The sequence below is a fragment of the Panicum virgatum genome, chromosome 1K (assembly GCF_016808335.1).
Source record: "Panicum virgatum strain AP13 chromosome 1K, P.virgatum_v5, whole genome shotgun sequence".
NCBI lineage: Eukaryota > Viridiplantae > Streptophyta > Magnoliopsida > Poales > Poaceae > Panicum > Panicum virgatum.
Genome location: NC_053136.1, coordinates 14,487,129 through 14,496,389, shown reverse-complemented (window position 1 = coordinate 14,496,389; position 9,261 = coordinate 14,487,129).

Genomic DNA, 9,261 nt, shown 5'->3' with positions numbered 1-9,261 from the left:
CAGCCTCCTCGACGGCAGCACCGACGCCACTCTCATGACGGTGCTAAGGACAAGGATGAGGATGCTGTCCTTAATGATGATGATGATCGTGATGCGTACCATCTTCGGCGCAATCGTCAAGGTATGGGAGGTAATCTTAATCGTGGTAACAATGATCCTTTTGCTAAAGCTAAATTTACCATGATTCCTTTTGCTGGTACTGCTGATCCTGAGGCTTATTTAGACTGGGAACTGGCTGTTCAATAAAAGTTTAATTCTCATTTGGTTCCTGCTGAGCATAGAGTTAGACTTGCCACTAGTGAATTTACTAGCTTTGCTATGTTTTGGTGGAATGATCTTTGCAATGCTGGTAATGCTATTGCCGTGCCTCAAACTTGGCCTGTTTTAAAATAGCGCATGAAGTCTCATTTTGTGCCTCCTTATTACCAATGTAATTTACGTTTAAAATTACAAACTTTAAAACAAGGTGATAAAAGGAGTAGAGGAATATTATCAGGAATTGCTTATTGGTCTAGCACATTGTGGTATTCATGAGGATGTTGATGAAAGTAGTGCTAGATTCTTTGGTGGTTTAAACCGTGATATACAGAACATTTTTTATTACAAAGAATGGGCTCATTTTTTCCAACTGTATCATCTTGCTCTTAAGGCAGAACGGGAAGTACAGGGACGCTGCCAAGACCAACTTTCTTTCAGGTCCAACACTGGGAGATCGTTTCAGCAGCATTCCGACAATGAGAAGCCCAAGGCGCCTGTTGCTAAGCCACCAGCAACACCCCCAGCTCTTGCGCCCGCTTCTGAGGTAAGCAATGTGTCTATTGTGCAGGCCCAACAACAAAAAAGGTATACTACTTGTGAAAAGGGTTCTTCGAGTAGATCTACAAACATCATGTGCCACCGCTGCAAGTGAATGGGACATGTCATGAAGGATTGTCCAAGTACTCGCCCTTTCGTCGCTGCACCTGATGGTAATGGATATGTAAGTGCTAGTGATGTTGAAGATGATTTGGTTCTTGCAGCTAACATTTTTGCAGATTCGAAGGAAGATGAGGGTGAGGCAATTGATTCCTTGGCTGCAACGGCAGATCTTCCTAGTCTTCTTGTGCAGCGTGTGCTGAGTTCTAAAGCAGAACATGAGGATGAGGAGAAGCTCCAATGCAAGAATTTGTTCCACATGTTTCTCAAAGTCAAGGATTGCCGTGTTCTCACCATAATTGATAGCAGGAGCTGCAACAACTTGGTGAGTTCAGATTTGATCAAGAAGTTTGGTTTGACCACTTGTTCTATCCCTCACCCCTACCACCTAGAATGGTTCAACAATAGTGGCAAGGCTAAGGTAACTTCATTTTTCTGTTGGTTCTTATCATGACTATACTGATTTTGATGTTGTACCTATGCAATCATCTTCGTTGTTGTTAGGACGACTATGGGAATTTGATAATGATGTTGCACACCATGGTAGAACTAATACATACACTTTTATGCATAAGGACAAAAAAATTACTTTGGTTCCTTTATCTCCAGCTGATATTAGGAAACATTTTAAAGAGCTTGCTGAAAATAAAAAAAATACACCTCCTAGTAATGAATCTTCTGATGCTAAATCTAATGGAATTAAATTGAAAGAAGGTGTTTATCTTGCTACTACATCTGTTGCTGCTGAGTTTTGTGATAATCATGATGCACCTTCCTATACTATGCTTTGTCGATATGTATCTTTCACAAATGAGCCTATGTCTCGCACAATGCAATCTGTTGTCACTAATCTTTTATAGGAGATTGATGATGGATGGAGTCGAGGACGACTCCAATTCAAGAAGGGAAGGATGATGAAGATATCTCCATGCTGGACACGCCCATGCCATGGTCTTTCCCAAGTTACAAGTCATCACCAACTCGGTCATCACGTTCGTCTCGGATTCAGCCGACACCCCTGCACGGTTTCGGTGATATCTCCCTCATACGGCGTCCAAATGAGGTGATCTTAGATGCGTTGGAATCATAAAGACGAGACATTTCTTTTGATTCTAGTACTAGATCCAGAAGCCTCATCGATCATTCTGTGTGACCACATAAAGATCCTGCGTCACCTATTTTGGGCCTTTTCAGGCTTTGTATCGTGTCGCGCTTTTGGCCCATGTTGTGGGTGCCCCCCCCACTGGTCGCCCCCAACCCTAGGACGCCTGGTTTGCCCATAAACTCAGTATGTCTTCTTTTGTGTAGTATAAGATGCAGGTTTTCTTCGTGCCTTTGATGTTGTTGTTGCAACCTGAGAGCAATGGCTCAGGTTGTCGCTTATTATCATGGCGCTTCAGGGACCTTTAGTGAGTAACCAATCATATCAAGGTAGCACAGACTACATAGTCGATGACTAGTACTCAGCTAGTTATTGTTGGAGAAAAAAGGTCCCTTTAGTAATAACACGACTCATAGTACTTAGTCGATGACTAATACTCGGCGTGTTACTGGAATAAGTGGATGTAAAGATCCCTTCAGTAATGAAGCACTCGTGGCACTTAGTTGATGGCGTGTTACTGGAATATGTGGATGTAAAGATCCCTTCAGTAACAAAGCAACTTGTAGTGTTAGTTGATGACTACTACGTGGCGTGTTACTGGAATATATGGATGTAACGATCCCTTCATTAACAAAGCAACTCGTAATGTTAGTCGATGACTAGTACACGGTGTGTTACTAGAATATATGGATGTAAAGATCCCTTCAGTAACGAAGCAACTCGTAATATTAGTCGATGACTAGTACATGTGCTGCTTGTTCATGAGGCAAGTGATTGGAGCCATTACTGGGAAATGGGTGCTAAACCCCTTCAGAAGTTGCTTTCGTACACTACTTGTTCATGAGACAAGTAGTCAGAGCAGCTGCTGAAATGTGGGAGCTAGGCCCCTTCAGAAGTCGCTTCCGTATGCTACTTGTTCATGAGACAAGTAGTCGGAGCAGTTGCTAGAATATGGGAGCTAGACCCCTTCAGAAGTCGCTTCCGTATGCTACTTGTTCATGAGACAAGTAGTCAGAGCCATTACTGGAATATGGGAGCTAGGCCCCTTCAGAAGTCGCTTCCGTATGCTACTTGTTCATGAGACAAATAGTTGGAGCAGTTACTGGAACTTGGGAGCTAGGCCCCTTCAGAAGTCACTTCCGTATGCTACTTGTTCATGAGCCAAGTAGTCGGAGCTGTTTCTGGAACTTGGGAGCTAGGCCCCTTCAGAAGTTTCTTCCATACGTTATTTGTTCATGAGACAAATAGTCGGAGCTGTTATTGGAACTTGGGAGCTACGCCCCTTCAAAAGTCGCTTCCGTATGCTACTTGTTCAGGAGACAAGTAGTCGGAGCTGTTACTGGAACATGGGAGCTAGGCCCCTTCAGAAGTTGCTTCCGTATGCTACTTGTTCATGAGACAAGTAGTCAGAGCTGTTACTGGAACTTGGGAGCTAGGCCACTTCAGAAGTCGAAGCAACTCATAGTACTTAGTCGATGAGTTAGTACTTGGCGATTTACTGGAAAGTAATGGATCAACCCGATTGGTGGCTAATCTGACTAGTCGGATTCTGCTGATTTCACACCAAATGTTACAACCGCTCGATTGCAACTCGCTGTTGTGATCAATGATTGTGTAATTTAGTGTGATAGGGTTCCCGATTACTCTATGTAATAAAGCAAAAAATGTGGAATTTTCATATGCTTTATTTAAGGAAAAAGGTATAGATTACACCAATTGGTTGATAACACGGGGTTTTTGGGTTTGAATTTGAAAACCGCCATATTTTTAGGCGTAATCCTAAAACTGTGGTTATACAAATAGATTCCCTAAAGAACCCCTGAAAACTCCTGAAATTGGGTCCTAATCCCGTCGCGAGTTGTTCCTTGGGGACTTCCTTCGCCATATGTCGTAGTCGTTCCTTCTGGCGTCGAGCAACGGCAGAGCTCCCAAGGCCTTTTAGAGGTGATGGCACTCAAAGGCGGAGTGTGTGGCATTGGATTGCCATGGGCAGTAGCTGTGGAGTGCTTTCTCAAAGCGTTCCTAGGAGCTCAGCGTCTTCCTTCCTCTTGTCGAGCGCTCTCATGATGCGGCTGGAGCACCTGACTTGCGCTTCTGATTTGCGTTCAGGTAGTCCAGGGGAATGTGGTAGTGGGTTGGGTTGTAAGCCTCCACCTCCGTGTGCTCTTTTTGCCTGGAGATGATGATGTCGCGAGTATCATGTCCGATGTTGATGACGTTGTGGAGATCGGTCGTAGAGTAGTCATAGAGGTCACTGTGTTGATGTTGTTCCGCCGTGCATAGCCTGCGTTTGGCACACTTGGCGTTTTTTATCCTACGGCGCTTCCTGTGGGCGACATCCTCATCTTCGATCTTCGTGGAAACCCTTGTGTTGGGGTTAGGCTGAGATGGCCCATGAGGGTTGTAATTGGATAGAGCGTCCAAGTTTTGCTCACATGCGTCAGAGAGGTAGTCGTCGTCGTTGACATGGTAGTCATCCAGCTGGACATGCTCTCCGTCTTCTTCTTCCGAGTACTCGATCTCCATGATGCGGACCATGAAGATCTCACGCTCCGGCGAGTTGTCTGCCAACCTCGGTGTGTTCTGGCTCTCGTTTTTGTTCATGGGAGCAAGAGGCTTGCCTTCTTGAAATGGGAGTTCAATGACTTCTCTTTCCTTTGACTGAGGATCGCCTCTTATTGTCACTTTGGAGTTCGAGTCCGAGTCGAAGACGGGAGCCCCCCGATGTTCGGTGGCTTCTCCATCTCTGAGTAGTAGGAGGTCTAGTTCTTTTTCCAAGGTGGGAGAGATCTGCGTTGCAGAGGATTGCACCAAGTCTGACTCACTGTAGAAGTCGAGTCAGGACTGATGTCTTGTGTGCCCTCCCAAGGTTGGATCCCGTCGAGGTTATCAATGAAGTCGTCGAACTCGCGGTCGAGAGCTGAAGTGGGTGCCTCTGGGGCCTTGGAGTCAGAACCTGTCAGACCCGGAGCAACGGGACTGCTCATAGGTGTAGAATATTCTAGAGTAAGGGAAAGCACATGGATGTACCTTACCTCTTCTGTAACTAATCGGATAGCAGTAGAACTAGTTGATGTACAAGGAAACTACCCGACTACGTTGGAGTAGGACTCTAGCAATACTCGGCTAGGACATTTCATGTAACCCTATCCCCCCAGATTATATAAGGGTGGGCAGGGACCCTCCAAAAGAACAGGTACATACCGAACAACATCTAAGGCAATACAAACAAACACACAGGATGTAGGGTATTATGCTCCGGCGGCCTGAACCTGTCTAAATCTTTGTGTTCCTTGCATCATCGCGTTCTGATCTCGGCGAGTCCCTGCCTACAATCAATCTCCTCGGGGTATACCTCGGAGAGCTTGGCTGTTAAACACCGACAGCTGGCGCACCAGGTAGGGGGTTCGCCAACGATCGTCGGATGAATTCGATGGCACCTCTCGACGACGTGTTGCCCACCAAAGGCACCACCTTCTACGTTGGCTCCTGGGTTTTCGTCGTTGATGGCTCAGGTGGCTTTGACAGTCATCTGATCGACCCTAGCACGCCGGAAACTTGAGAAGCTGCACGACGACGTGAAGTCGACAACTTCGTTGATCAACTCGACAAAATCAGTCTCCCGTTTCACATCAAGAAAGTCCGAAATCAATCCGATTTCGACGTAACCACACCTAAAACTCTCTCCGAGCTGGAGGAAGACCTGGACAACCTTTTGGAAATCTCTAGACAGGAAGCCATCGTTGATCAAGAGGCTCCCATGTCCGAATCCTTCCAATATCCCTTCCAGGCCCACACAGAGTTGCTAGACAACATGGTTTCAACCATTACGATCGAAAACTATTTGAAAGATCTGATGGCAATCCCACGCCCTCGGGTGGACAATTCTGAACTACTCGACGGAATCGACAGTGTTGCTAATAACCTCTCAGACTGCATCAACCTTGCAGAATCAACACTCCGCAAGAAGAAATTAGGCATCAAGCACAAAGAAGCTACTTCCCAATCGCAACGAACGGGTGACGTCTTCTCAGGACTTGATCGCATTGATGACAAACTCGCTTCCTGCATCAAACTAGCGGAAGAGAAACTCAAGCAAGACGACTCTGAGTTTGAAATCCCTTGGACATCCATGGAGCATAACCTACGATCAAATTGTTAGGAACGCACTCCTATTAGATCCCAAGAAAGTCACCCAGTAGAACTCTCTCATGAAGATGTTTTCTCAGATTTATCTGATATCGACCGTGACCAAGTGTTCGTCGACTACCTCGATGAACTCGACAGACCAATTTCTGGAGACGAGTTGGTCGAGTGGTCAGATGACATAGATCTCTTAATAGAAGGATTGACAAATCCTGACAACTAGAAGAATTGTGGGAACAATCAGAAGCTAAGAAGCTTTGGGACGAATCTCAATCTAGATCGCCAAGTCGGCTAGATAGACACCTAGCGATCACACATCCTCCAGATGATTCTGCTCCAATTGAAGATTACATGGGACGGTGGTGCGATGTCATCCACCAACCACTCGATGACCAGCTTCCACCATCACCAACACCTACGTCGGATGGACGCGCCCCGTAGCTATTCTCTCCTGAAGAACTCGAAAACCTGGACAAGTACAACAGCTTCATGCGTGATCTGTCAGTTCGAGTAGAAGGTGGATGGTTCCCTCCAGATACCCTCCCATACAATGAAGACCTTCTTTGCCACACTCTTGGATTATCCCTCCGTGTGGCTCCTAACCGCACAGGTTCAAACACCGACTTCTACCCCGACTCGGAGTGGAATCAGGGAGTTCAAACCTCGAGGAAATGAGCTCTTAAAAGGGATCGGGTTGCAGAGGAATTTGTTGGCGTTTCTTAGCGCAATCACTAGGAATGGTTAATCCTTAGCGACAGCGCCAGAAATGCCTGTTGGCGGTCCTTAGTGCAATCACTAGAAATGAGGGCGCCGAACCCATTCTAACAACTACACCCAAGGGGTGCCACTCTCGTGGTATAATCAATACGATTACAGATGGATCCGCAAGCGCACGGATATACCGTTGTAGCATTTCACCCGGAGACTAAGGGTATCGTCATTTATTTGTGTCCCAAAGGACGGCTGCAACAAAGGTATTGTACTCAACATTAAACATGACATTGTGCATCAAGCAATAGGCAATACTCTATCAGGGGTAAGTCCAGATAAAGAATAAGCAAGGGTAATGCGACACAGCACATATCCACACTCCAAGAGGAAGGAATAAAAGAGAGAAACGACAAAACAAGGTCTACTCTATCCTACATTAAGTCAGCTGGAGCTTAGGCTAGGTTAGGTGTCCTAGTGCTTCTATCCAAAGCTGGGGTTATGTTAGATCATGGTTAGGACTGCAGATGCCAGGAAAATAGGATAGCGGGGAGAAGGTCCCGCACTGGAGAACGTCCAGTTCCGTTACCTCTTTGCATGAACTCCTACACCGAACCCGAATGCCGGGGAGTACGCTAAATGCAACACAGCTGTTACGCCGGACGGACAGGGCTGTCACCACCTACCGTCTACCCCATTCACACCATGGAGCATGGTCATATCCGAAGGATCCCGCATACCCAAGCACCACGCTCGTGTATGAAGTCACTACTCTAGTGCCCCCAGGTCTCCCACCCTTCGGATGGACGAGTAAAACACTAGAGCAAGCCCGAAAGCACAACAAACCTCTATCCGTAACCGGATCATCTGGCCTAACCAAGACCATAGCATAACTTATGAACGAACTAAGCATGGATTGATAAACTATCAAGATAGTAAAGCAACCATGGCAAAACTCTATATTATGAATAGAAGTCTGACAAGTCAGATACAAAGCCATACCAGGAGCCGAGGATTGCTCAACGACACCGAGGACGACTTGCTCGCTAGAGAGAACTAGCCTAGCTCCACTGTCTAGCTAAGAGAGCAAGAGAGAGGAGAGCCTTCTTGGAGAGAATGGAATGAAGTGTGTGTGTGTGTGTGTGTTGAGGGGGGGTGGAGGAGAGGCCTATTTATAGCTCTAGAGGTTGGTTTCCCGCCAACGCACATATGGAAGGTGATCAGGTGCCTTGGCAGCCACTCCTCCTCGAAGTGCACCTGGACGGGAACCAGGCCAGGTTCGGCCGACCCAGGGGGTCGGCCGACCCCACCTGGCAGCCTCTCGGCCTGATCTTCTGCTAGATGGTATATTCTTTGATCCTTATCCTTATCCTCTCGTGCATCTTGCGTGGAGGCCCCGTTTCCTCTGACATGTGGGCCCTCTTTGTAAGGGTGTGACGCCGGATGCGATATTCTGTATAGTTGTATGGCGTCTGCTGCGTGTTTTCGTCTTATTCCACTCCTGCTCATCTGAAATGTACAAAACTCGAAAACAACTATGGAGCAAGGTTAGTGATACAAATATGTGAGTAAGGCATGTAGTTTTCCTTTATTATTGAGTATAGTTGACGGGTGAAAATGGTACTTAAGCACCATCAACAACTCCCCCAAGCTAGCCCTTTGCTCGTCCCGAGCAAAGTTTTAGACTTAGGTTGTTGATAAGGAGTTGCTACAATGTCGCATCCCTGACTTATGCCCAAGGCACAACCGAGTGTTCTTACCTTTATTCTGAATAAGTTCGCCTTGATCGCACCTTTTACCTTACTCCTGTGGGGCTTATAGCATCATCCTCATCTTTGGCGGTTGAGGGTCAGAACGGCTTGTAGAGTACCACTTACCACTCCTTTGTTCAACCGTCAATCCGGAGGTTTTATATAATTTTTGAAAAGAGATTTTGTAAGTTCCTCGGGTGATCTCTTGGATCGCTCAATTGTGTTTCATTCCTCACCAAGGTCTTTTTATGTGCCTTTCTTTTCCATCCTACTTCTAATGGCTCTTTTTGATGTATCTGTAGGTATGGAGGATGTAAAGGCAACCTGCTTCTCATATTTTGCTAAGTCAAAGACTGGATCCAAAGGAGAAACATTTCATAAGCCTTGATCAAGATGTGCAAGTGCGTGGATATTTTTGGTGATGGTGGATGAAACTCCTTTATATGAATTCCCTCTCCCTTATATATATATATGGACTATATTTCTTTTCTCTTTTTTTTTGACATGCCTTGTGGGCATGTGGCATACCTTCTTTGGGTATGCATCTTTTATTTTTTCTTTTTGCATAGCCCATACATGATGATAACTTTGGAGAGAGATAGACATGGTACAACATGGAGTTTTATTTGTGGGTGGATG